This window comes from Trachypithecus francoisi, unplaced genomic scaffold (assembly GCF_009764315.1).
Source record: "Trachypithecus francoisi isolate TF-2019V2 unplaced genomic scaffold, Tfra_2.0 Contig00890, whole genome shotgun sequence".
NCBI classification, from domain to species: Eukaryota; Metazoa; Chordata; class Mammalia; order Primates; family Cercopithecidae; genus Trachypithecus; species Trachypithecus francoisi.
Window position 1 is genome coordinate 1 of NW_022680971.1, and position 6193 is coordinate 6193.

Consider the following 6193-nt stretch of genomic DNA (forward strand, 5'->3'; position numbering starts at 1 on the left):
AAAGTGGCTCATGCCTGTAATCCTAGCACTTTGGGAGCCTGAGGCAGGATGATTGTTTGATTTCAGGAGCTCAAGACCAGCCTGGGCAACATAGTGACACATTGTCTCTGCACTCCAGCCTAGGCAACAGAATAAGAACTTTGTCTCAAAACAAAAATAACGTTGCAACTCAAAAACATACTCAAAACAATATAGGGAGATTTTATAGATCTATAGTTATTACGGTAGTTAAGATAGCTTTGTTTATTTCATACATTTACCAAGTCCTAAATATGTGTTAGACATGATTAGAAAATCAAAATGAGTAAGATATATTCTTTGGTTTATAAGGGTTAAACTAAAAAAGTGTCAGTATGATAGGAGAGGAGCGGAAGAATACAAGCAATCACAAAGCAGAATTTAGGAAATTTAGTAACTGACTAAATGTGCTGCTTGAATGAGAAGGAAGAGTCTAGGATGACTTGGAGTTCTTACTTTGGTAGATAAGGTTGCCATAATTAAAAACACCTATAGTTGCCCAATTTTGTGAGGCAATGATGACTTCACTTTGGGTACATTTCCATGAGTCTGTGAGACATCCGAGGGAAGGGTCCTGATAGCCAGCAGAAAGTGATAAAGGAGATACTTGCAGGACTGTCACTGATGGGGCAGGTGGTAAAAAAAAGAAGCAGTAGACGCTAAGTGGAAAAGCAGCAAAAAGAAAAACAGAAAAATCAGAAGTGGATCACAAAGGTAAAAAGATAGTTTTAACACAGGGATAGGAAGAGTTAATACTGTAAAATGCTATGGAGGGCAAAGTAAGATAAAAATAGAACTATGTCGGCCAATTGCAGTGGCTCACGCCTGTAATCCCAGCACTTTGAGAGGCCAAGGCAGGCAGATCACGAGGCCAGGAGATCAAGACCATCCTGGCTAACATGCTGAAACCCCGTCTCTACTAAAAATGCAAAAAAATTAGCTGGGCATGGTGGCATACACCTGTCGTCCCAGCTACTTGGGAGGCTGAGGCAGGAGAATGGCATAAACCTGGGAGGTGGAGCTTGCAGTGAACTGAGATCACACCACTACACTCCAGCCTGGGCAACAGAGCAAGACTCCGTCTCAAAAAGAAAAAGTAGAACTTATGTCCTTTTGTTTGGGCTATCAATTTAAGACAGATGGCTTAAAATCTCTGTTTGAGTTGGTTGAAGAGTGGTTAAGTGTTAAAAAGAACTTAGCTTTACTGAGGTGGGAGAGACTCAGAAAGACAACTAGAGGGAGGCTGGGGCTTGGAGCATATCAGAAGAGCTGTGAGCTGCAAACAATGGAAAGCCCAGTCCATGATGGTGTAAGAAAGTAGCGATTTACTTTTCTCACATAACAAATCTGGAGGTGGCTGTCACTTGTTCACAGATAAAGCAATTCAGTGTCTTAAGTTTAATGGGGTTTCCATCATGGTTACATCATGATGGCCACAGCATCAAGTAAAGTGTCTGCATTCAAGGCAGGAGGGAGGAGGAGGGAAGCACCAGCAAACATCAGTGCCTTTGATGAGGAAAGTTTTTCCCAGAGGCCACTCAGTAGACTCCTGCTTACAGCTCATTGACCACAGCTGTATTGCATGGCCACCTCCTAGCACAAGGAAGGCTGTAGAAAGAAGTATTTAACCTTTCCAGCCTCTATAGAGGAGGCAGGCACAAAAAAGGGGGTTTGAGAATGGTGTTGATTTAGCCAGCCAACAATCTGCCAGGAAGTGTTTGTATGATTTAAGGTAGGATTGAGCATGTTCAAAACTGAAAAAAGAGGTGTGGAAGAGTGAAGGTACAGAAAGGAGGGGACATGCAGCTCAAAGTGGGAAAATAAGGTCTGGAACACAGGTGGAGGCTGTAGGGATCTCTTTCAATAGGAGGAAGGAAACTTTCCACTGGGAGAGACGGGCATCCACAAACGATGGGTACAGAAGATGTTTGTGGGCGGCAATGGAGGCAGTTCCTGTGAACTCGTGTAACTGTTTGAACCTTCAGCACCCAGTCTCTGGGCTATGTGACCTCTCAGAGTTAATATTTTGCCAATTTTGAGTCGTTGCCTTCATCCTAGGCTTCAAAATCTTTCATTTTTCCCTTTCTCTCTTGTCCTGTGCCTGCCTTTTGAGCTTTATTTTGCTGCTGTCTTTATCTTTTCCATCTATTTTCTACCCATTTCTTTTGTCTGCCTCCTTCCTTCCCCTCTGGTTCTCTCTCTCTCAAGATCATGTGGGGAATAAGAAAAAAATAAAGAAAAAAAATCTGAAGAGAAAGGAGGAGACCCTGTAGAAGAGAGAGATTATTAAAAATCTAAGTTCCCGAGGATATGGTTAGTTTGATGTTTTATTCCCCCTTTCCTGTTCTAACTCCAGTGGTTTGTATTTGAATATAGGCAAGGAGACCCAGGATCTGCATGCGGAGTTGAGAAGTGTGTGTGTGGAAGGAGGTGGGGGCAGAAGAGTGGAGAATCTCGGTGTCAATTATTTGCCCCATCCTCCTCCAGCCTCCAAACTTGGAATGAGGGGAAGGGTGCTGTTTATTTGTGAAACAATAATAAGAACCGATTGGGTTTCTTTCGTGGAATGTTAGAATTAGGACCGAGGCATTTGGGTGTTAGAAGATGAAAGCACAGCTGACGGTGACATCTTGGGTTATATGCAAATTTAATCGTAAGCAAAATAATCCAACCAGCTGGGAGGAGTTCTGGGAGTATAAGGGTCTGGGAGGGAGGACCCTGGTTACCATATCCTGTTAAGCCCAAGCCCTTCATTTCAGTGTCCATTCTCAGGCAGAACTGAAGTTTCAGTAATATATGAGGATTTTTTGGTAACTTAAAGTGCAGTACAGCCAGGCCTTGTAGCACTTGGGAACCACCAGCAGCCAAGCACATGTGCCTGCTCTCTCCCTCTGTCTTCATCCCCCACCCCTCACCACTGCTACCACCACCACATGGCTTCTGTTACTGCTTTGTCCATCCCCTCACTGGTGGTTGGATTCTTTTGCTTACAACTAAATTTGCACATGACTCGAGATGTCAGCATCAACTCTCATATCTAGTGAACTTTCATCTTCTAACACCCAAGTGTCTTTGTCCTAATTCTAAAATTCCATGAAAGAAACCCATTTGGTCCTGATCATCCTTTTAAGACAAGCCTCACAAGTCACCTTTTCAGGCTAAGTACCCATCCAGTCAGCTGGTGGGAGGAGGCCTTCCATGTGATCACTGGCCATGCAGTCGGCCTGTGTGCAGCGAACTGACAGATATGACCCATATGTCATGAGTTTTTACTGAGCGCCTACTCAGTAGTTGCTAGTGATTTACAGCTCAGAAGGAGCTCACGGTAGGGAAGTCTGAAATAAACCAGGAGTTAGGATGCAACAGGTAGAAACACAGCACCCTCTGGAATTATAGAGAATTGGGTGAACAAGGTATTTCCTCTATGGCTGGATCATCATCCAAAAGACTCAAATAGGGCCATTCCCTCCACTTGAGCTCTGTGAAATGGGCCTCTGGGCATTTAAAGAGGTTACCAGTCAGGGTTCTCTGACAAAAGTGGAGTTGCAGAATATGGTGCCAGTACCCCTCTCCTAGATACTACATAGTTTCCAACTGCCTGACTCCTGAAAAATACCACATCAGATCTGGAGGAGAATGAATGCTGAGAACTTAATTGAGGTAGGTTATTTCTCTGCCTGTATACACATTGGCATTATCTGATGGTCTGTGGTCAAGAGACTCATAAGCGATTGGCCTGTGCTGCATGTTATTGTGACAAGGATGAGTAAGACCTTGTTCCTACTCATAGTGTAGTTCATTCAAGCAACTAACATTGAGCTCCTAGCGTAAGTCGGCTTCTATGAATTCCAGGGTAAACGACGCCTGATCTCTGCTATCAAGTAGCTCCTAGCACATAGTGCCATAAGAGTGAATTAGTTGGGTGAACAGAAATGAGAAGGTGCAGGGAAGAATAGGAGTAATGGCAAGAGAGGCTAAGAGAGCATAGTGTATATTCAGGAAATTCTAAGAGGTGTATAATTTAAGCATAGAGTAGAAGTCAAGAAGTGGGAAGAAATGAGGCTAAAGGAAGATCTTATTACATCATGCTGCAAAGGTCCTAACAGGGCTTAGCAAATGGACCCCAGGAATTACTGGCTAGTAACCACTGTCCTGGGGAAGAGGAAACAGACTGATGATGCAGGTCTTGGTCAAATGTAAGTGTTCATTTGCATATCCATAGTTAATAGAGCAGAAGGGAAGGGGGTTCTCCAGACCACATTTTCACCTCCTTTCTCTGAGGAGACTGGTTCCTAATGAGAATCCTTCACAGAAGCGGGGGCTTCCTCAGTGAATGCTCAGAACAATATAGTGTGTGAATCCTGGCTAAAGCCAAAGGGTGTGTCAGGCTTCGTATCACAGGTGTCACTGCTGCTCTTCAGCTTGAATAGTTTTTTTGTTGGTTTTAGTTGCCTGTGGAAGGGCACCTGTTAGATACTCCTAGCAGACTACAGCATCACCAGGACAAATGGGTCAGATAAATGAAGGTTTTATTACTGTTTTCAGTTCTGGAAGACTTGGCCCTTTGTATGTCAGTTCTTTGCCATCTGGGTGACAAGTAGTAAGAGCACTTTTGAACCTTCCAACATCAACAGGAGAAGGACTCCTGGTTCCAAGGACATGGGACCTGAGCAAGGCACTTAACAGATCAGTGCGTCAGTTTTCTCATTTATTAATAGGACAAACCTCAGTTTTTGGTTGCATTAGATAATGTAAAGTGCTTATGAAAGTTCCCAACATGGCCAGGCGCGGTGGCTTCCGCCTGTAATTCCAGCACTTTGGGAGGCCGATGCAGGTGGATCACCTGAGGTCAGGAGTTCAAGACCAGCCTGACCAACCTGGAGAAACCCCGTCTCTACTAAAAATACAAAATTAGGCGTGGTGGCGCATGCCTGTAATCCCAGCTACTGGGGCGGCTGAGGCAGGAGAATCGCTTGAACCCGGGAGGCAGAGGTTACAATGAGCCGAGATTGCGCCATTGCACTCCAGCCTGGGCAACAAGAGCGAAACTGTCTCAAAAAAACAAAAACAAAAACAAAAAAAAAACTGCCCAACATGTAGTGCTCAATACATATTATTCTTATATTCCTGAAAACAATAATATCCAAACTCCTGAGCATAGCACGCAGAACCCTTCCGTATCTTAGAATCATTAGGCTGTCAAAGCAAATGCCTTGTAGAAAGGTTATATAATTGTGGGAGGCTACTTGTAATTGTGGACTGCGGTCATTGCCTCCTCATTGGTTTTCCTGTATCCCCTCTAGCCCCACCACTGTCTGCCCTCCTTGAAGCTGACCAGTGCTGCTATCAAAATGTGCCCAGCCATGTCACTCAGTTTCGAATCTACTCATTTCCAGGCACACAGAATAAATCCAAATTTCCTACCTTCAAGGCCTGTAGTTACCCCTGCAACACCATCTCACACTCTTCCTTGTTCACTAGGCCCCCGCCAGTCATACTGACCTTGCCAAGCCTGGAGTTGACCAAGCACACTTCTCTCTAGACAGCATTTCTGTTGCCTCCGTTTAGAAGGCACTTTACCCACACATTCACATCGTTTCCTCCCTCACTGTATTCAAATCTCTGCTCAGATGTTACCTCCTCAAAGAGAACTTCCAAAACTGCTGCTTGAAATAATTCCCCGCCCCATCATACCCTGACTCCTAACGGTAGTGTTATCACTACCTGATAAATATTTTCTACTTGTCTGACCCCTCCTCTAGTACAATTAAAACTCCATGAGTGCAGGGTTTTCACAGCTATTTCTTCAGCCCCTGGACTCTGGGTTCTCACTCTCCGGGGCCCAGTTTGAGTGACCTGGAGTCACGAGGGAGGGGAGAGAGAAGGGTTACCAGCGATACTCACACAACATCCTCCCCCTCCTCTGGTGCTTTACGGGGTCCCTGGGAACTGCTACAGGGGCTGCCCAGCGGCTGCCCCTAGCCTTGCCAAGCACTTGACACATAAGTGCTCCAAAATGTCTATAGAATGAAATCTTCAATAAAACTCCAAACAGAATGCTGTAGTCACTGACACTGCTTCCTAACACGTGGCCAACGATTCCGAATGTGACAAACAGGTCACGTTCTTGATTGTTTTTCACCACCCACAAAGTTAAAACCCTCTCATCTTTCCT